We start from the raw sequence: 23,306 nt of genomic DNA on the forward strand, positions 1-23,306 counted from the left end.
TCCATCCTCATTTTACAGATGAGTAAACTGAAGCCCAGACCAGTTAATTGACTTGCCCACAATTACCCTGGAAGTTAGCGGAAGAGCCAGGGGTTCAAATCCCGGTTCCCTGACACCAGATCCACAACAGTTTCTGCCGCACTGCTTCAGTACAGGCCGTCCTGCTCCACTGCCTGGCCTAGCCTAGGCGAGGTCCTCTAGGAAACAAGCAGCTGGACGTCCAGGCGGACCTTCCAACTTGGCTTCCACAGTTCCGAAGCCAGGGCGCCTACCACGTGGTGTAGAACAGCAGGGCCGCGCATGCGCCTGAGGGACACACCCTCCCCTTCCCCTAGCCGTCCCTCGCTCCCAGTGACGTCGGCCAGCCCTCACGCTGCTCTTTCCTTGTTATTGACAGCTCCGCCCCGGCTCTCGCCCCGCCCCCCTCCCTCCCTGCTTAAGATTCATCATCAATAGTTGTTGCCTCTTTCTGGTCTGTCTACACTATACCAACCCCTTCCCCACAGCACACCCCCCCGCCCTCCTCGCCCCCTAGTGCGCGTGCCCGTCCTTCCCAGCCCTCCCCTCTCTCCTCCTCCCTCCCTTCCCCACCAAGTCGGAGCCATCCCACGCGCGCGCGCGCGGTCCCCGGCTGTCTGGAGTCAGTTGCTCCGGCGTCCGCGCGCGCTGGTCTGTCCCTGCCGCTGCCGCCGCGGGGGCCGCCGGGGCCTCGTCCTGTCGCCGCCAAGCGGAGCGCGAGCGCCGGGACCCGGGCGCGCGGCCCCCCCCCGCCCAGGCTCCGCCAGGTGAGCGCCGCCGCTGCCCCCCAGCCCCGGCCGGGGTCCCTCCCCCTCCTGTCAGCAGCAGCCCGGGCACCGCGCGGAGGGGGCAGGGGCGGGCGGCCCGAGGGGCCTGGCCGAGGCAGGGGGCGAGGGAGTCCCGCGGCCCGGGGAGGGGAGCAGGGCCCCCCGCGGGCGCGGGCTGGGGGTGGTGGGGCGAGTGTCGTCCGGAGGGAAGCGTTTGGGAAGGGTCAGGAGCTCCCTTCCTCCCGCTCCCAGGGAGGCGCGGAGCTCGAAAGAAAGCCTAACTAGGGCCCACCGAGAGACAAGGGGGGTGGGAGTGAATGGGCGGGCGGGCCCAGGGTGTTTACAAATGCTCGGGGAGGGCCTGAGGGGGTGCTGCTTCCAGGAGCGGGGGGGCGAAGAGGGAGGGAGCGCCCGCAGATGTGCTGCGGGAAGGTCGCTCACATGCCACCCCTTCGGAAAATCAGTTTTGCCAACTAGTCCTGGCTTCTGTCAGCTGGCAGGCTGTGCAGCCTTTTCATCTGGAAGAAGGGCTATCGGCTCAGTCGGGCTCCCTTTCGCGGGGACAGGCATCCACCTGAAACCCGACCACTTGTGGGCTGCGGAGCCCCGGGCTGTGATTGTTGACGGGGTTACGGTCTTCTGTCAGGTTTTGTTTGTTCTGCGTTCCTTTGTTTTCTTTCTCTTCTTTTGCTTAAAGTGGGTAGCGTTGTACCCTGATGACCCCCAGGGTTCTGCCGGTGGGGTTTAAACTTCAGAGACTTCAAGCTCGGCTTTCGATTCCGAGGTTCCTTTCGGAACTGTTTGAAGAAGAGTGGGTGGGTTGTGGATCTTGGATGGAAAGTGCTTGGGAGCTTGCGTCACTTTCAATGGCATGGCTAGCATTTCTGAGAAGTGATTACACTCGGCATGTGCTGGTGTGTGAAAAACTGTTAGGTGATTTAAGGAGGGACTGGATCCCCCTTTCAGGTTTGCGTAGACTCACACATACACACAGTGGAGGTGTAAGGATTTGAAATGTAAGGACCTGAAGTGCAACTTTTCATCCCTCAGCATTAGCGATCTTTTTTTTTTTTTTTATAGAAACCAGGTGTTTAACAACTGGATTCACTTTAAACAGGTTCCACCTTCGCATAGTCGTGCACTATTTTTGCTAATATTAATTTAAATTCATTTAGTTCAACCCTCCCCCCCCCCACATCCATGCAAGGGTAAACAACCAAAAATCAAGAACTGATAAGTCTTAAGACTATTTCTATTGCTATGTATAATTCTGACAGAATAATAAACCGAAAGTTTACTTCATTAGGTGGAACAACTTATTCTAGTTTAATTTGCTTCTAAGAGATCCACAGTGGAAAAATCCAGAAGTGGCACAGAACCATCAAAAGCAAACGAATGAAAAGCGGTTTTTTATTACTGCTTCAAAAGATAATATCATAGTCACTGGAGAAGATAGGAGTACAATGTAATGATAAACATATTAACTGAGTTGGTTTTGTGACCTTGATACATTGTGTAACAGTACAGTGGCTCAAGATAAACATTGGATTGTATAGCTTTACAAGTTTAGGAAGAATGCTACTTTTCATATTTAGGTATTCAGGTGGCTGAGTTTTCTTTTAAGTGATTTCTTTTTTTTAACTTTTTAAAAAATAAACGTAATTCAGTAAAGACAAACTAATATACAGAAAAAGGAGTAAAGTCTTGCATGAAACCCATAGCTTTTGGTAAAAACTATATGAGTTAGTACATGGCTATTTTGTAGTTTTTCTCAGAGGTTTTGGGGTTTTAGAGAACTACAAACTCAGTTTGAGGCAGTGTGATAGGGGAGCTTAAAATGCTAATGTGATCTTAGGCTTCTTTAAGAAAGGCATAATAACAGGACCAGGGAGTTGATGGTTTTGCTGTCCTCTGCCCTAGTCAGAACAGTATTTGTATTCTGTCCTAGGGATCACACTTTAGGAAAGATACTGACGAGAGTGTCCAGAGGAGAGCAATCTTAATAATTAAGGACCTTAATTAGTTAAATGAGATTGGTTTCAAGGAACATGGAAATGTTTAATCTGGAAAACTAGGGGTAGGGAGGCATGACATATTAGTTGTCATTTGAAGAGTTGTCATGTTAAAGAGAGGTTAGCATTGTTTCCAAGGGGAAGAAGTAGTGGGTGAAGTTTAAGAAGAATGAAAAAAAAAGACTTGACTCTATCCAAGGAAAAACATCTTAACCAGGATATCCAAAAGTGGAATGGATTGCCTTGAAGGTAAAATATGGAGTCAGAAAGGCCTGAGTTCAAGTCCTGCTGCAGACATTTATTAGCTGTGCAACATTAGGCGACTCACTTAACTGTGCTGTGCCTCAGTTTTCTCATGTTCTTCATGTAAAATAAAGACAATAATAGCACCTATTTCTCTGGAGCTGTTGTGAAGAAAAAATGGTACAATATTTGTACAGTGCTGTGCAAGCCTTAAAGCACTATGTAAATGCTAGCTGCTAGTGCTGTTACTACTAACTGGGAAGATATCTTCCTACTCAGGCATCTGGTGATTATGTGAACAAAGAGCAAACAAGCAAAAAAAAAATCTCTTGTTTGTGTCATTTCAGATCTGTTCCAATGTTTTGCTACTTCTGGATTTGTCTTTATTACTCTTATTATCTCTTAAATAGTTTACAATGTAAGTATAGTTCTGGTTCTGCTGACTTCATCACTTTCTATAGCTCTCCCTGTATTTCCTTATATTCATTGTGTTTAATGTTTTAAATGGAGCTATAACACTCCATTATATGAATTTTTAGACCACATCTATAATTTTGTTGATTCAGGGAATTTGGAGTAAGACTTCTAGTATTAATGCAGATAAACACTTCTCCTTAAAGCTTAATAATCATAAGAGAGTTTCTGGGAAGTGATAAGAGGTTGGTTGTAATCTATCTGAGGTTAAACAGCCTGTAAATGTTAGAGGAATGATTTAAATCCAGGTCTTCCTGATCCCCAGTCTAACTTTCCATCCACTATGCCATGTTATCACTACATTAATTTATCATATTTTTTTCAGTCATTCTCCAATTCTTGAACATCTAGATTCCTCCTCGCCAACTTGGCTACTATATGGTAGTTATGATTGGGGGAGGGTAGTAGGTGTTTTATGATAATGTTTTAGGAATAAAATTTTGTAGTGGAATCTGTGGGTCATAAGATTTAATTGGGTTTTTTTTGTGATTCATATTGAAAAATGTTTGCAGTATTGCAAATGGTCCTCCAAAATGTTTGTTTCAGTCCACAGTCCTACCAGCAGTGTGTTTTTTTCCTCCACAGTCCTACCAACATCAAATTTCATCTTTAAAGCGTTAGTACTTCCATGAAGGGCAGAGTCTCAGAGAGTATCCTGTATTATTGTTTGCATTATGACAGTATGCTTTAGTTTCTGACATTTACTTTTGATGAACTTTATTGCTGTCTGACCTTATTTTTACTTATGCTTTGCACTAATTCTCATTATAAGTAGGATGTGCTAGGGGAGGAGTAACATCTTGCCTTATTGAAATGGTTGATTGAAAAAGTTTGATAACTGCCTTTTAGAGATCTTCTGTTAAATTGGCCTATATGTACAGTTTGATTATCTTGATTCTTGAAACAGGAACTTGTATTTCCTCTGGTTCACTTTCTTGTTGTAATCCTACTCAGAGGAAGTTAGCAGGTAGAAGGTCTTGTTAGCATAAAGTAGAAAATAGCTATTCCTCAAGAACTTGCTTCTGGTACATAATCAGTCTTCTCCATGTCTGAGAAACTGGGGAACAAGAATTCTAGGAAGTTAGGCTTATGAGCCCTTAAAGAGCATTCTCTCAATATTATTTTAAAGTTTTAGCCTGGAACAATTTAATGTTTTGGCACATGGCTTGTTGATTTAAAAAAATTTCTATTGTGTATTATTTCTTGGGTTACCTTAAAAAAACAACAAAAGATATGAAAGGGTCCCAATTAGAAATACACTGATAATTCCATTTGAATTTGGTGGCAGCCTAAAACACAAGAACATAGTGGTTTGTTCATGTCAACATATTCAGATGTTTTAATGTTTTAATTTGTTGTCATTTGGGAAGGAAATTTTTATATTTATTTGTTTGTATTCCTAACAATCTTGTACTTTTCATTCTCCCTTTTATCTCTTAGGAGATACCTATTAATCTCTTGGACATTCTGACAATATTTTTAACATTTGAAAATTATTCTTTTAATGCTTTTGTAATTACTGCATTTCCCAAGACTTGGAGTCTGAGCCTGGTGATTGACCTTATTTGTTGTTCAAGGGCTGCCCTAGTTATGTTTTGAAAGGCTCATCACAAGGTTGCCCATGGAACGATGATGTTCCACCTCCCCCACCCCATATGTACACAGCAACCCTTGAAAACCATTTAGTTATAAAGGGATTGTGGAGGGGGTGGCCAGAATAGTTCTAAATCTTTAAAATAATCGAAGCAAGGATATTTCTCGTGTAATTCTTAAAATAAAGACCTCTTTCAAATGTGTTACTTTTTGGTTAATGTGCCATTTGCAAGAAAATTTATAATTCTATTTTCATTTATAACTTGACAGAAAGGTAGTCTCTTGGCAAACATTTTGTGACAGTATTGTGTATGTAAACTTTTTAGGAAGATTTGAATTGCAGGTATTTGGTTTTCATTTTAATGAGATGAGGAATATAATTCCTTTTTGGTTAGAGAAGAACACTTGATTCAAACAAGTAAATTTTCAAGGTTCAGATTTCATTGGAACCTAGAATAGATCTTGGAAGGCATTTAGACCAAGACTTTCATTTTTCAGTTGCATAAACTCAGGCCTGGAGAAGTTTAGTCACTCAGCAAAGGTCTCATAGGTAGTGAATGGCAACATCAAGTTTTAAATCTAAATCCTGATTTCAAATTTAGTGTTCTTTGCAGGATATGGTGCTTCCTACTGGAGAGGAATAAGGTTTCATAGTTCAACCACAATGAAACAGTTTTGATATCCTGGAGAGACTTTTAAATATAGTTATAATTTTAGAACACATTTCTAAATTTACTTGTAATTTGAAATGTCAACATATTTGTCATATTCTTCCACATTACTTGTATCTTTTCCTTCTATACATATCTGTTCTTACTAACTTGCATTTGTCAGTACTAAACAGTTTGTGACCCTTTGCTTTTCTCTGAAAACAAAAGCCCATATTTTTAATAGCAGTATTTATCCAGTAATGTTGCATATCTATGGGTCATGGAATACAAATTCCAAAGAATTCAAGTTGAGAATAGAGTGCATAACTAGGCTGCAACATATTGCAAAAAAGAAATTATAAACATAAAGCAATATAAGGCATGTAATCAAATATAAGTGCAAAAAAGTGGGCAAGTCATGTGATGAGAACATGAGATTACTTTTGATAGCCCGTATGCTTTATCAGTATCTCCATGTTTCTAGAAGAAAATGAGAAAGTCCTCTAGCATGATGAGTGAATGTATGGTAGAACATGGACAAGAGTCATAGGAAGAAGAGGCGCAGAGAAGTTGATGTGTTCATTGTTGGAAGGAATACTTGCTCCCATTGATAAAACCACTTGGTAAAATGATTGCCAAAAGACTTCATTTTTTGTTTTGTTTTGCTTTTTTCTATCTCATGTTCTCCCCATTTGTTATAATTTTTCTGTGCAGTGTGGCTAATATGAAAATGTGTTTAATAGGAATGTATGTGTAGAGCCATATCAGATTGCATGCAGTCTTAGGGAAGGAGGGAGGAGGGAAGGGGAGAAAATTTAAAACTTATGGAAGTGAATGTTGAAAGCTAAAAATAAATAAGTAATAAATAAAATGATTGCTAAAGTCCAGTAGAATGCAGAATTTTATGTGGTTTGAGATTACCAACTTGATTTTTTAGTGATATATGTGTCGCCTAACAACAGTTTTTAAAACAACAGATAACTTTTATATAGTTTTTTAATAACTTTTATATAGGTTTTTAAGGTTTGCAAAAAATTTTACATATGTTGTCATTAACAAAATGTGCGGGGAAGATGAAGGGTTAGATTTTTGCCCTTGTGGAGCTTGCTGTCTAGTAGAGGGCTAAGACATCAACACAGATACTTATACAATAATATCAGATAAATTAGAAGGAAAAAAAGTGCCAAAATGGGTGTGGAAATCTTTGACATTTCTCTACTTCTACACATTGTGTTTTCCTGCTTTTTGTTTCAGAGAGACTGCTAATTAACCTCCATATTATTTAAATGATACAAAAAGTATCAAAAAATGATACAAAAAGTACCACCTGATACTAAATTGGAATCTGGGGAAAGGAAGTGAATGAATTACAGAAAGTAATAACTAATTTGTATTCTTGCTATATTTGTTTTTCTTCTCAGATACTGCTTTTGAATTATAATAGTGTTAAAAGTGATTTGATTGGACAAAAACTGATCTGTCTCAAGTTCAACTTTCTGTCACTAGAGATTTTTTACTACTTTACTTTATGATACTGTGTATCTGACACGTAAGATTTTTCATTGTTTTTGTTATTAATATGATCAGTTACACTTGTAGTTTTCTGTAGTGAACCAGCCCTGCATTACTGATATGAATATCCAGCCTGTCCTGAGTATGTGGTTTTTGTGATGTATTTCTATAATCTCATTGAGAGTATTTTTTTAAAATTTATACAGCAGTATTCACTGAGGAAAACTATAAACCATTTTCCCCAGGGTTTTTACTCTCCCTGGTTTTTACTCTTCCTGGTTTTTACTCTCCCTGGTTTAGGTATCATGATCATATTTGTGACAAAGAAGGATTTGGGTAGGATTTCCTATTTTTTTTCAAACAGTTTATATACTATTAGACTTACTTGTCTTTAAATATTTGATAGAATTCGCTTGTAAATCCATCATATATCCAACATATTCCTGTTTTTTTCCTTTGGGAGTTCATTTATGTCTTGTTTAATTTCTTTTTCTAAGAAAAGGTTATTTAAATATTTGATTTCCTATCCTGTTAATATAGATAATTTATATTTTTATGAATATTGATCAATTTCATTTAGATATTCAATTTTATTAGTTTGTAGATGAAATAACTCATGATCATGTTTTTATTTCTTGTTCTTTGTGAATTCATTTTAAAAATTTTGATAATGGTAATTTGGTTTTCTTTTTTAATCAAATAGCTAGTGACATACCTATTTTACTGCTTTCTCCTCTCAAAAAACAACTACTACTTTTATTTATTAGTTCAGTGATTTTTTTTTTAACTTTCAATTTTGTTAACCTCTCCTTTGATTTTCAGGAGGGGTTTTTTTGGTGTTTAATTGGAGCATTTTATTAATTGCATGATTAATTCATTCATCTGTTCTTTTTCTCTATTATTGCTGAAAGGTATAAAATTTCCCCTAAATCTTGGTGTATCGTCTCATTGTGTCATCACATTTAATTGCATTATTGGTTGTTTCTATGATTTGTTTTTTAACTCACCCCCATTCTTTAGGACTGGGTTATTTAGTTTCCAATTAACTTGTAATCTATATTTCAAAGACTGTTTATTGAATGTAATTTTATTTCATTGTGGTCATAAAAATATTTAGTATTTCTGCTTTTTTGCATTTGTTTGTGACATTTTTATACTGGAATGCATGGTCAATTTTCGTGAAGGTGCTATGAAGATCTGGGAAGTAGATTTATTCCTTTCTATTCCCATTCAGGATCTCAGTGTTCCATCATATCTAATTTTTTCTAAAATTCTATTCATTTCCTTATATTCTTTCTTGTTTATTTATGATTAGATTTATCTAGGACTCAGAGAGATAAATTGAAGTTCCCTCCTATTATAGTTTATTATTTCCTCCTATATCTTAATTAACTATTTCTTTAAGAATTTGGATACTATACCATTAGGTGGATATTTGTTCAGTATTCATATTAATTCATTGCCTATAATACCTTTTGACAAAGTGTAGCTTCCCTGATTATCTCTTTTAATTAGGTCTATTTTTTACTTTAGCTGAAGCATTAGGTTCTGCTCCATCCCCAAGTTTTAACTCTATGTGTATCTTCTATTTCAATTGTGTTTCCTGTAAGTAACATATTATTATTGGATTCTGGTTTCTAATCCTTTCTTTTGATTTCATCCCATTCAGACTTATGACTGCTAACTGTATTTTTCTCCATCCTATTGTCTTATGCTTTTCCTTTTTTTCTCTGTTCTCTCTTCAAGAGTCTGTTTTGCTTCTGACCATTACTTCCTTCAATTTACCCTCGTTCTTATCTCTATTTTTCTTACCCTTTCTCCCTTTCCTCTCTACTTACTTTTTGGATGAGATTAATTTCTGTACCTACTGTGCATATATGTGTATTCTTCTTGCCCTGTTCCAACTCAGATGAGAATAAGGTTCGAGTCATCCATTCTTTTCTACTCTTCCTTCTATTTTAGAAACTCTTCCTTGTATGCTCCATTCATAGCTTGCTCTATTCCTCTTTTTGCATACCCCCTCTCCCAGTGGATCCCTCTTCTCTACCTTTCTTCTTTTGAAATGACTCAGACACAATCATGCATTGTTTTTTAGAAGAGAACTAAAATTTTTCTTTAGAAAAATGGACAAGGTGTTTGTATTTTCCTTTCTCACACTCTTGTTGTATCAGGAGGATTCACTTTTTGTTGTTGTTTAGATGTTTCAGTCTTGTCTGACTCTTTGTGACCCTTTTTGGGGTTTACATGGCAATGATATTAGAGTGTTTGTTATTTCCTTCTCTAGCTCATTTTATAGATGAGGAAACTGAGGCAAACAGTGTTAAGTTACTGGCCAAGGATCACACAGCTATGTATTGCCAAGGCAACATTCACAGCACTGGTGGTAACTATGAATATGCCAGTGTAGCTCTCAATCACAAAAGTAGAAGACTCTCCATATAGAAGGCAGAAGAAAAACATTTATTTAAGCACCAGAAAGCCAAATCTCAGAACCAGAAAGCAAAATCCATTATAGTGATCAAGAAATTAATAGACATGATCACAGTAGAGGGCAAAGCCATTCTCAAACCTCCCCTCCCTCAGCCAGGGCCTTCTTACCATCAGTGGTCACAATATGTTAGTTGGGCCTGTGTCAGCTGGCTTGTGTTCTTTCCCTTCTGACCTGATCCCACTCACTCACTTTCTTCTGATTCTGCTCCACTCTTCCTGTTCCACCTCTTCAGCAAGCTCCTCCTACCACATGTGACCCAGGCTTCCAGGAGATTTAAGCAGATCATATGGGTCTATTAATTATTGAGAAAGATCTTTCCATTTAAATTACTATTACATTCGGCCCCAAGAGATTTCATATTCATTACATAGGTCAGTGGAGCAACTGGTGTTACAAGCACCCCATCATTACCTCTCAACAAATGGAGCCCAAAATCTTGGGGTAAGGGGCTAAACTCACTTCTTCCACAACTACTTCCTGCTGAGATTGGATGTAGAGCTTTCCTTGCCCCAAGAGGTCCCATTTGAGAGATCAGTTTCTGCAGCCAGATTTGCAATCAGGAAGAGGAGTCTTTCTCCTGTAGAAAATCTTATTACCTGACTCAGCATGGTAGGCAGAGCCTACTGGAATGGGGAGATTCAGTACAAAGGTTGGGGAATAAACCGAGGGCATGAATTAATTGGGAATTCACAAAAGGATTCTCATACCTATAAATTTCAGGCAGTTGACAGGATCAATAGCTGTTCCTCCAGCTCCATCATCACTGATTCTCACCATGCAAGATATTAACATTTCTCCTATCCTTTGGATGAATTTACCTCCTTCTGAGTAAAATCCTCAATTATTTCCCTAAACACTGAGTTACCTCCTTGGTTCTCCTGTTTCCACCTCACTATTGGGCGTGCTTCTGACTGAGAAACTTCTTCCTCTAAAATTATTTCACTTCCTTTGTCATTGTGGCAACTAGGCTGGGTCTGTACAAAGATCAGATGTGCATTTCTTTTGTTAGCCTTCAGCTTCTTCTGAGCTAAATGAACAACCTTTCCTTCCACCTGAGACCCCCCCCCCCCAAGACTACTCTTGTAGTCTTTTTCCATCTGAATTTTTTCTTTAAGCAGCTCATCTCTGTTTCTACGCATAACACGGTAAGTTGTTAGTAAAACCCAGCCTCTCCCACTTACCATTGCCAACTCCTTCCCTGGTTTTATTGGTATTCCTTGCAAACACCTTTCTAAATCTTCAGGTTCCCTCTCCTGTAATCTCACTTACCAGTTTGCACAGGGTCCAGTGCTTTTATCCCATTCCCTTGTTAGTGAGGAAAATGGTAAATTCTTCCATCCTGTGATATTAATGTCTTCCTCTAAATCATTTCTGCCTCCAAATAGAGATTTTTTTACTTCACGATCCTGTTTGTGATGCCAAATGTATCACCAAGGCAATATTCATAACACTGGTGGTGGCTATGAATATGCCAGCATAGTTGTCAGTCACAAAATATAAAAGACTCTCCATCTAGAAGGCAAAAGAAAAACATTTATTTAAGCACCAGAAAGCCAAATCCCAGAACCAGAAAGCAAAATCCATCATGGTGACCAAGAAGTTAATAAATATGATCACAGTAGAGGGCAAAGTCATTCTCCAATTTCCCCTCCCTCAGTCAGGGCCTTCTCACCATCATCTGTCACAATGTGTCAGTCTCAAACCTCCCCTCACTCAGCCAGGGCCTTCTTACCAAGGTTACAATGTGTCAGTTGGGTCTGTGTTAGTTGGCCTGTGTTCTTTCCCCTCTGACCTGAACCCACTCACTCACTTCCTCTTGGTTCTGCTCTACCCTTCCTGTTCCACCTCTTCAGCAAGCTCCTCTCACCACATGTGACCCAAGCTTCCAGGAGATTCAAGCAGATTGTATGGGCCTATTAATTAATGAGAAAGATCTTTCTATTTAAATTACTATTATAAGCTAGTAAGTGTTGGAGGCTAGATTTGAACTCAGGAACATGAGTCTTCCTGACTCTAAATCTGGCATTTTATCCACTGCACCACCTAGCTCCTCATGTACCCACTACAGTTTTTATTTTCTCAGCACAAGGATCTAAGTTCAACCACCTGATTATATGGTTTGCAGTCCACTATTGGCAACATGCAGATTACATTGCTTTATGACTAAGCACCTAACATCTCTCTCCCTCTTTTTTTAATCCATCTAGTACCAGATTTCTTTTGGTCACCAAAATATTTTAGTTTTTTTCCCTGATTGTGCTGTTTACTCGATATTCAAAGATTGTAGTATCCTGGATCCATGTAGAACTCCCCTGAAAGGACTTTGGAGAGGGCTTTTTACATTGTTGTGTCAGGCTTCAGATTCTAGGAGCAGTCTCAACCAGCTGCTATAATTTGTACTTTCATTACAAGTGCTGCCTTATCTTAGGAATATTCAGTGCTTACAAGTGTAAAAATTTTTATATAAAAGATAATCAAAATCAAAGACAGAAATTTGTTACCCTTTCCTCTTATTGGGTTTATTATCCCTTACATTTGACTTCATTTTTTTCCCACTAGCCTCAGCCCTAGTGCATTGATTTGTACCAATTGTTCTCACATCCTTTTGCCATTTTAGGACATTCTGTTAGAATGAAAGGGTGACAGGGAAACCAGCACTTTCTCTCTTTGTTATTATATCAGTTTACCTCAGATAAGTGAACACCAGTCATCTTATAAAAAGGACAATATTTTATAAAAATGGAAATTGGCAATTTCCCTTAAAAATGGACGCCCATTTTGATTAGTTTGATGATGTGTAAAAAGTAATGATTTGTTAGAAATGGGGCCTTTTTCTAGTTTACTGAGGGGTCTGTGTTTTCTGTAAATTATAGGCCAGTAAGCTTGACTTCAGTATGTATTCTCAAATGTGATTTCCAGCCAATGTCTGACTAAATGAAGGCAGACTCAGCTCCCACATACCTACTTTAGCAAAAACTTGAAATTTGCATAAGACTGAATAATCAAGAAATTCATTAAGTGGGAAAGTATGCTATCCCAGAACTGTACGCAAATTCAGCCAGAAGCTCACAGGCTTACATTCAAATGGGTGAACAAGTAGGAAAGAGGGCCCACCAACGGCAGCATATGCAAACAAACCAGCAGCCCCACAGTGTGAACAGAAATGGAACAGAGATATATAGCTTGCAAGGTTCTGAGTCTTGAGATAGAGCAGCAGGCTCCCCTGAGAAAGATGCAGAGCGACTGGAAGCCCCTGAGCAGGACCACTGCAAATGCAAGTGACCATTGTGGTATTGAAGCATCCAGACTAGGAGAGCTCAGGTCTTCCAGGCTCTGAGATCCCTAGCACTCTGCCTGGAGATGCCAGAGAGGCCCCTGACTGTATAGCACTCTGAACCTCAAAGATTAGGGTCCCAGCTCTAGGAGGTATAGAGGTCAGTAGAGTAACCTAAATGACCTAGAATAAGACCAACCAGGGTCAGCTACCTCAGTTCAAAGCACATCAAGGAGTGGTACCTGTCCCTGTCAAAAATCAAGCTTAGGAAGAAAGAGTAACTCCATAAAAAAAACTATAAGCACAGCATCAAAGATGTAAACTTATTTTCTTTGAAAACTGTATGAATGCCTAGAAGAAATGAATTGAGATAACAAATGAAATAAAATCTATGATAAGAATAATTGGAAGGAGAAGAAATGATTTGGGACAGAAAGTGGTAAATCATCCAACTAGTGGACCCCCTGGAAACTAGAATAACAAACAAATCAATAACTGTGAGAAAGCAAGAAATATTAATATAAAATTGAAAAAATATTAGAAAATTAAAGATAACTAATATTTTTAAAACTCTCCTAGAAAATAGGCTCAGGAGAGATTATTTAAGAATCTAATTAATGTCCCTTAAAAATCATGATAAGAAAACAAGCTAGGATATTGTATTTCAAGAATCATAAAAAAAATCCTGCCCAAATCCGTTACAACCAGAATGATAAGGACAGAATCCACTGATTGCTACCTGAAAAAAAACCCCAGAGAAAAAGTCTCAGGAATTTCATAGTCAAAATACAGGGCTTACCTGTCAAAGAAAAAAAATAACACAAGCATTCAGAAAGAAGCTGTTTAATTCCCAAGGAACCATAGTAAGGATCACATAAGACCTGTCAGCTTCTGCTTAAAATGAGAAGAGCTCTTAGAATACAATATTCCATAAGGCAAAAGATACAGGTTTACATCCAAGAATAACACTGCAAAGCTGAGTAAAATGGATATTTAATGTTACAGAGGACTTTCAAGCATTTTTGATGAACAGACCAGTGCTGAGTTGGAACTTTGAAATATTAACACAGAAATCTGAAGAAACTTAGAAAGATAAATTTAGCCTACAGGAAGTTTTATGATTATGTAGAACTAACATTCCCATAGAATGAGAAGAAAGATGTCCTATAAGAACCTTAAAGTCTTTGAAGGGTACTGTGAGAGTTAAATTTACAAAAAATAGACATGGGTGAGAGGAATTTATTTGCTGTGAGGGTTCAAAGAGAGGAAAAAGGTTGGAATGTGCTATTTCTCAAAATTAAGATGAGAAGAATACTAGCCAAAACTGAGAAGGGTTGAGGGGAGTGGGTATCTAATGAATCTGATTCTTAACTGAAATGAGTCATGGAGGATTGATCACATACAATGCAGTTTGGTGTTGAAATACAGAAAACAGTAGAGAAACACAAGAATAGAGACGGGGTAGTGCTCAAGAGGGAGGATGATATTCGGGAAGGAATAATCAAACTTCCTGATCTGAAGAGAGAGATGGGAAAAAAAGAAAAGCAGAGAACTAAAACCTCAGGGAATACACATCAGTTGGGGAATATCTGAACAAATTATGGTATGTGTATATGATGTAATGTTGTTATTTAGTCCTTTCAATCTTGTCCAACTCTTTGTGACCTCATTAGGGGTTTTCTTGGCAAAGATACTAGAGTGGTTTGCCATTTCCTTCTCTAACTCATTTAACAGATGAGGAAACTGAGGCAAACAGGGTTAAGTGACTGGTCCAGGGTCACACAGTAAGTGTCTGAGGCCAGATTTGACCTCTTAAGGATGTCTCTTGCCTCCAGGCCCTGCACTCTATCTACTGCACCACCTAGCTGCCCTTGTAATATCATATACTGTAAGAATTTATGGAAAACAATTTCAGAGAATCTGGGGTAGTATGAACTGATGGAAAGTGAAGTGAACAGAATCAAGAGAACAATTTATATGAAGACCAAAACATTGTAAAGAAAAACAATTTTGAAAGACTTAAGAACTCTGATCAAAGCAATGATCAACCAGGTCTCCAAAGAACTTAATGAAGCATGTTAACCTACCTCTTAATAGCGTGATGGATTCAAGATGCAGAAAGGGACATATAATTTTGGTCACAGCCACTATATGTATTTATTTTTCTTGACTATGCTTATTACAAGGTTTTGGCTTCTTGTTTTTCATGGTTTTTAGTGGAGGAGGGACAGTTAGTAATAGGGATGCCAGAAAAATGAAAGAACAGTTGAAACTTTTTAAAAATGTTCAGAGTATAGGAATTTTCAGAAGGAAACACAATTGGGACAGTTTTTTCAGTGTGTAATTTATTATGTACTTTTTTAAAGCAAATGCTAAGAAGTGGAGATTCATTTTATATACAGTGCTTTATATTCTGTATATATAGAAATGCTCTTTTTTGATGCTTAAGTTGAAAATGAAAAAATTCTCGAACAATTTTAATGTAGATGATTAATGAACATCAAGAAAAAGCTTTGCTGTTCACATACAGCCAGTGGGTCTTCAGCATAATTAGATCAAACTGAATTTAGCCTCATTTCCTATTTTTTGGGAGTAGGGTTATTGGACTGGTAGATCAGAAGAATATTACGATAACTTTTCTAGATTTTATCAACCTGAAAAACACTGTGAAAAGTTAGAAAAAAAAACCAGGTTGCTAATTGCTAAGTAGTGGTCTGGCTCTTCTCTGAATGCTAATTACCACTGTAAAATTTGACCAGATATTTTTTCATTAGCCAATAAACTTGTCCAGTTATAAACAAGTTTACACTTCCTTACTTAAAATTCGTCTGGTGTTCTTCTTCTTCAAATTCTATATACAAAATCCTTTTCTAATTTTAATGCAATAAGGGTATGTCAAAATTTTTACCCTTTTCAATATCTAACTACTTAGTACACCTTAGGGGAAAAAAACCATCATTCCATTGATCTGCATTTTAAAGTGTTCTCCAAATTAGATTTTATATATACTATAAGGTGAAGATGTTTATTCTTTAAATCATTATTCATAGCTGTTAATGAGTTAATGCTCAAAGTATTGATATTGGTAGGTGTTGAATCATGATGTTTTAATTACTGTAAAGTTAGAAAAAATCCTTGCTTAGAGTTTGTTTTGGAATGAAGTTTCATTATGACTGAGTAACAAAATTACCATTAAAGATACATATAGTAAAAGTCTATGGTGTGAGGAACAATGCTTATGCCGTCAGGTTTCAAAAATATGTTTAATGAATAATTAAGTTTGAATATTTTATTATGTGTATTATTGATAGACTTAGACACTCTAAGCAGATATTTCAGAAAAGCAGATTTCCAACTATAATGAATGATTCTTGTTTTCCTTGCATCTTTTCCTTGCATCTATGAAGATTTGGCTTTTGGCAACTCAAAACTTTTTGAAGCAGTACTTTTCCCCCCTGAAATCATAAACTTTTAGAATTGAAGAGATCATCTCACCACAAATAATTTAGTCTAGTCTCTCACACAGTATAGAATTGCTTTCTTCATATTTCTAATGGATGAACATCTAGTTTGCTAGAATCTCTCATAGACCTTATGAGCCTTGTCCCATTGTTCAGTAGTTATCTTTTAGACAGTTTTTTTCTTACCTCGAGATTACATTTGTCCTACTGTAACGCATCACAGTTCTGTTCTCTGGAACTTAATACAAAACAATTTACCTTCTTTTATCTAATTTGTCTACCTATGTCAAATTTCTTACATATGTAGTCCATTATACACACTGTTGTCAAAGTGTTCTTCCTTAATCACAGATCTGACCATGTGACTCCTCTATTTAACTAATAGTAGTGACATCCTTTTGCTTCTAGAATAAAACATAAACTCCTGTATTTAGCTTTTAAAGCCCTATACAACCAGGTCCCAAGCTGTCTTTCCAAACTCACTGGACATTATTCTCTGTCCTATACTCTGTGATGCAGCCAAACTGGCCACTTCTCTTTTCTTCATACATGACATTCCAGTTCTGGTATTTGCACCTTTGCACTGATCATCTCTAATTCCTGGAATGCATTTCCTCTTTGCTTCTGATTCACAGAGTCTCTCTTTCCTTTTAATATTGAGCATAGGCACTATCTTGTACATGGAGCCTTTCCTGACCCAGCCTTCCCCACCTGCCAGTGCCTTCCTTCCCACCTAGTATCTTATATAAACTACTTTGTATGTATAGGTGTATGCTGTATGTTTTTATACGTACTTGTCTTCCCCACTTGAATGTAAACTCATTGTGTGTAAGAATTATCTCATTCTTTGTATTTATATTCCCAGTTCCTAGCATAGTGATTGGTACGTGGTAAGTGATTAATAAACACTAGTTAATGAATTGATTCTCCACGAAGACTGCTGTTATCATCCATCCCCTTAATGTAGCATAAGGGTTTAAAAACCACAGTATACTTTAGTTTATCAATATCCCCCCTTAAAATATACTCCTTAGAATTGATCATAATATTCTAGATGTGGTTTGACTTCGTCTATTATTTTCCCCTTAATGAAAACCATAACTTAAGTCTAGATTTGGGTAAGATTCTTAGTAGTCATATGAATGACTCTAGAATGTACTAATGTTCTCAGAGAATAAAAGAAATCAGCTCATGGACCTAAGAAGAATTTTAGGAAGTCTGTTTTTTTTTCATCATCATTTAGTGGTGAACTGGTAAGCTGAACTGAGAAAGTTATCACTTAACCCTCTAGGGCCTTAGTTTCCTTGTTTGTAAAATGAAAGGGTTAAACTAGGTGATGTTGAAAGTCTCTGACTCCAAATCCTTAAATTTTAGGTATTCTAAATTTACTGAAGTGGGCAGCCAAAGGAAGAGGCAGTAAGTAGCATTAATGAATGAAAGAAGCTGGTAAGAATTCTTACAGATGTATAGATTGTTTCTGATTTACCTGAAAGACTGTTCTGGATCTTTATAATTTAATCTGGATATCATCCTCTCCTCTATCACTTAAAGTAGATTATTTAATATTTTACAAAGAAAATAAAGGACATCTTACTCTTCTTTCATAGTACCACTAATAGTGTATTTAATGTGACTGTCTTCCTATAACACCTCCAACATTGCCTTTTGTCATCTTTGCTATTTGATAAATATGAGGTGAAGCTTGAGTTGTTTTAGTTTATAATTTTTTGTTAGTGATTTGAAGCATCTTTAGAAATGCTTATTCTTTTGTTTTTATATCACTTACATTTCCCTTCCTTCCCTTCCCAGGGAGCCATCTGTTATAACAGACAATAATAAAGCGGAGTTAGGATGGGAAAGGGGGGAATGAAAAAAACTAATGCACTGAAGAAGTCTGACATATGCAATGTTCCTCACCCTTAGCCTCCATAGAGGGAATAGCTCTTTTTTGGGGTCAAGCTTGGTCATTGTAATTTCAGAGCATTCAATTTTTGCTGTTTTGTTGTTATTCTTTTCATTTATGTAGTTGTAATCATTGTGTGTATTTTTCTCCCAGTTCTGCTTACTTTACTTTCTCTCAGTTCATACAAGTAATCCCATAGTTCTTGGTATTCCTTATAATGTTTCTTATAGAACAATAATATTCCAATACATTCATGCATGTACCACATCTTGTTTAGTCATTCCCCACTTGATGGATGTCTGTTTTATAGTTTCCATTTCTTTGCTACTACAAAATGTGCTACTATGAATATTTTGGCCTTTTAATATTTGAATAATTCCAAATTGCTTTCCAGAATGGTTGAACCAGTTCACAGCCGTACCAATGATGTAGCACTCCTATCTTTCCAACCCCTCCCACTATTCCTCTATTTTTGTTATCTTTGCCATTTTGCTGGATATTAATTGAAACTCCTTCCTTCCTTCCTTCCTTCCTTCCTTCCTTCCTTCCTTCCTTCCTTCCTTCCTTCCTTCCTTCCTTCCTTCCTTCCTTCCTTCCTTCCTTCCTTCCCTTCCTTCCTTCCTTCCTCTCTCCCTCCCTCCCTTCTTTCCTTAATCCGAGTTCACTCTGGACCCTGTAGATTGGACCACAATAGGTCCCTGCCCAAGCTCCACTTAATGGCTGTTTTTTGGACCCTCCTGGCTTAGAGTGATTTTCAGTGGTAACTGTTTCTCTTTGGAACAGCAACCTTGAGGGTTTTGCCCTCCCAGCTCAGTTTTTTTCTCTTTTTCTAATTAAAGGGGCTATCCCTTGACTACTTCTTACAGAGCCCAATTCACTGAATGGGCATTACCTCACTCTAAGTGAGTACCTGGAAAGGCCTTAGTCTAAAAGGTTCAAGGTCTCCCTTTGCATCCTGGGCCATCTCCATTTGTCCTGATGAATATCTGGTCATTGTCTCCAGATGGCTCTGGAGGAGAAAGTGAGGCTGGTGACCTCACACAGCCCTCCCTCACTTGAATCAAAGTCAATTGCAAGTCACGTCATCATTTTCCTGTCATAGTCCTCTTTGAAAACAACGAACAAACACAATTGAAACCTCATAGCTGTTTTGATTTGCCTTTTTCCTCATTAGAAATTTGGAATTTTTTTTGTATAATTGTTAATAATTTTCAGTCTTTCTCTTGAGAATTGTTTGTTCATATCCTTTGACCACTTATCTATAATCTTTTGTTCTTACATATTTGTGTTAGTTCTTTACATATCAGATAATTCTTACGTATCTTACATATCAGATCCATAGAGATATTTGATACCAAGATTATTTTCCCAGTTCACCACTTCCCTTCTTACCCTAGTTGCATTTTGTTAGTGTAATAGCTTTTCAACTCATGTAATCAAAATGACTGATTTTTACCTTTTATAAGTTAAGCTATCTCTTATTTGCTTAAGAATTCATTTCCTAGCCATAGCTATTAAATGTAGCTGATTTGGTTCTTTTAATTTTTCTGTGGTTTGACCTTCAGTATTCTGGTCACAGGTCTATTTTGAATTTATTGTGGTATAGTTAAAGATGTTGGTCTAAACTTCTTTACATTGTTTTCCAGTTTACCTGGTATTTCTTGTTAGATTAAAGAGTCCTTTCCTAGTAAGGGGGGAAGAATTAGTTTTTAATCCCCTCCCCCACCCTAGAATATTATCACAAATTACACGATGTTAAACTAATCATAAAGATAGATAATCACAGAAAGAAAGGTGAAGGCAACAGATAAAGTGCTATTATGACTCAACTAACTCAGCTTAACTCGGTTAATATTTGGCCACCCCTTTTTGGGTGAAATTCTCCAAGAAGTAATTAGAGAGACAGCTCACCAAAAGCTAATTTGCTGAATTCTGCAGTATGTCCAGGTCATGAACAGCTTTTTAAAAGAGTGTTGTTCCTGTGCATCTTGGGAAGGGGGAGGAGGGCAAGTTTCATTCCCTTCACCACTGGCCATGGGCATTGGAACTACTGGCTGAGTAGGAGATACTGAATACAGTAGGGAGCAGACATCTATCTTCCAGTCATCCAGTCAGTAAACATTTATTGTGTTTACCATGTGCCAGGAATTGTGCTAAGCATAGGAGATAGATATAAAAAAAGACAGTTTCTACATATTCAAGGAGTTCGCAGTTTAATGGGGGAGACAGTATGCAAGCAACTATATACAGTTAAGCCATATACAAGATAAATTTGAAATAATCAATAGAAGGGTACTAGAATTAAGGAAGATTAGGAGAGGCTTCCTGTAAAAGGAGAAATTTTAACTAGGACTTCAAAGAAGCCAGGAGTCAGAGGTGAGGAGGCAGAGCATTCCAGGCATGGGGATAGCTGGTGAACATGCTCAGTTGAAAGATGGAGCAGAGAAGGAATTAAGTTAAATAACTTGAAGGAAGAAGCAACTCTGAGGATCAAGACCTCTAGCAGCAAAGAAGAGTTCAAAGACTATGGATTTGAGAGGACTAGCTCCGGGAATTTAGAGTTGAGGAAAAAGGGGGACCTTGAGATCCCACCTGAATGTCCTACTCAGCAGAGACACTGTACCCTGGAGATTCCCATAGTGGTAAATAACTTCATGTGTAGAGAGAACATCAAGGTCCTGTAATACCAGCGATATGAATTGCCTTGGTCATATATGTGCTCTGCAATGCCTTATTACTATTACACTGTATGTTCCAATTATAGCTACTGTTGTTATTGCATCATTTTAGGAAATGCCTTTGCTTTGAGCTGATTGTGTCTATGGGTTGACTATTAAGGAAAAATGAGTGGGGCTAATGAACTATAGCTTTTGGGGTATGAATTCCCATGAACCCTGAAACAGAAGTCATCATTTCTCTACCCATCCCACCTCACTCTCCTAATTTGTAAACCTGTGAATGGTAAACTGGGGAAATAACCCCAGATGGAGTGCTATATGCTTTCAGGTTTATGAATTGTTCCTTTTCTAGTCTATTTTATTGATCTACTTTTCTATTATTTAACTAGTATTAAATAGTTTTGATAATTCCCACTTTGGAATATAATTTGAGATCTAGAAGTACTATCCTCATTTCATTCCTACTTTTTCATTGTTTTTCTTAATATTCTAGATCTTTTATTCTTTAAAATTTTGTTATTATTTTTGTCTAGCTTTGTGAACTATCCCCTTGGTATTTTGAAATAACATTATATCTATAAATTTAGGTAGTATTGTGATTTTTATTATACTATTCATAGTCTATCCATGAGCACTAAATATCTCTCTAATTAATCTGCTCTTTATTTTTTGAAAGAGCATTTTGAAATTATATTTTACAAATCTTGAGTGTTCCCTGGTAGATTGACTCCCAGATGGTTTGTGTATTTAGTTATTTGGAATGAGATTTCCTTTTGTATTATTCCCTCTTGGATTTTGTTATTACTATATAGAACTGTTATTGATTTTGTGGGGTTTTTTTATATCCTGCTATGTTACTGAAGCTATTAGTTGTTTCAAGTAGCTTCTTTGATGATTTTAAAAGTAAATCTTTATGTGGTAAGCCAACAGGAATTGTTTTGTCTCCTTCTTGTCCTCATGCCTTTAGTTTCTTTCTCATCATAGTATTATTCCTAGCATTTCTAGAACTGTATCAAGTAAATAATCTTGTGGGTTTTTTGGAAAGCTTAGGGTATTTCCCCATTGTATATGATGCTAGCTTTTACTTTAGAAAGATGCCCTTTATCATTTTTAAGAGACAATGATTCTTCTATGCCTTTGCTTTGTAGTGGGGGTTTTTTAGCTTAAAATAAGTATTGTAGTTTGTTGAAGACTTTTTCTGTATCTAATGATATGTGGTTTGAGGTGTTTTTTATTTTTAATATGGTTAATTATGTTAAGTGTTTTTCTTATCTTGAACCCTCCTTTCCATCTCTGCTATAAATCCAGCTTGATCATAGTGAATGATTGCTGTAATCTTTTTGCCAGTGTTTTATATTTAAAATTAGATTACATACATATGAATCTTATTGGTTTAAGGTCTCTTTGCTTTATCTTTCCATGACTTAGGTATTGGAACCATATTTGTCTCATAAAAGAACTCTGTCGAGTATTTTCTTAAGTTTTGAGAATAATCTGAATAGGTATAAATTGTTCTTTAAAAGCTTGATACATTCCTCTATAAATTCTTTGGGACTAGTATGTTTGTTTTCCCCTCTGTTAGTTCCTGTACAGCTAGTTCAGTTTTCTTTTCTGAAACTGGATTATTTAAGATTTTTCTTTAGTGTTTTATTAATTAGGGGATTTGGAACTTTTTAATGTAATTATTGATAGTTTTCAATTCTTTTAACGGTTTATTCATGCAGTATGACATCATCTGTACCATTGCTGGAATGTTTTTGTCAGATTTGAAAGAAGCTGCACAGTTTCATTAGTGACTACTTTTCTCCACCTTTTAACATACTTGCCTTTATAAACAAAGTGGGGTGGGCCTTAATCCTTTTCATAGAACCTGCTTTTAATTGAATCTCTACACCCTTAGAAACAACTTGCTTCATCCTGGACCAGGTGGTGTTGGTAACTAAAGGTCTCACCCACATCTTCTGGGAGACAAACATAGTTCATTTGGCTGAGATGGTACAATAAAACTTGTTTCTGAAGAAGTTTTTCTTGACCTAGTTTCTGTGGACTGGTACAACAGTATTCCAAAACCAAGAGAAGTGATCAAGCCAAATGACTGCATTGCCTGAAATGTCAATGCAGTTTCACTGTGGAAGATAGTTTTTCAGATGATTAATCCCTCCTTCTTTGTATTCAAAAGAAGTCCTTTTCCCTCCAGAAACCAACTACTAGCTAAACAAATTCTCCAGGA

The 23,306-nt window shown here is 37.4% G+C and overlaps 1 protein-coding gene across 3 annotated transcripts in view; it reads left to right on the top strand.

Moving 5' to 3' along the window:
- Positions 1 to 646: 646 nt before the first annotated feature.
- ZHX3 (zinc fingers and homeoboxes 3) overlaps positions 647 to 23,306 on the top strand; it is a 157,957-nt gene continuing 135,297 nt past the window's right edge. For 2 of the 3 annotated variants that reach the window (XM_072631490.1, XM_072631487.1), the window contains exon 1: positions 17,868 to 17,941. The gene's annotated coding sequence lies outside the window, so the exon portion shown is untranslated. Of the gene's footprint in view, positions 786 to 17,867; positions 17,942 to 23,306 lie in introns of those variants that run through there. The other variant, XM_072631489.1, reaches the window with a different exon arrangement.

This window comes from Notamacropus eugenii, chromosome 1 (genome assembly GCF_028372415.1).
Source record: "Notamacropus eugenii isolate mMacEug1 chromosome 1, mMacEug1.pri_v2, whole genome shotgun sequence".
Lineage (NCBI taxonomy): Eukaryota > Metazoa > Chordata > Mammalia > Diprotodontia > Macropodidae > Notamacropus > Notamacropus eugenii.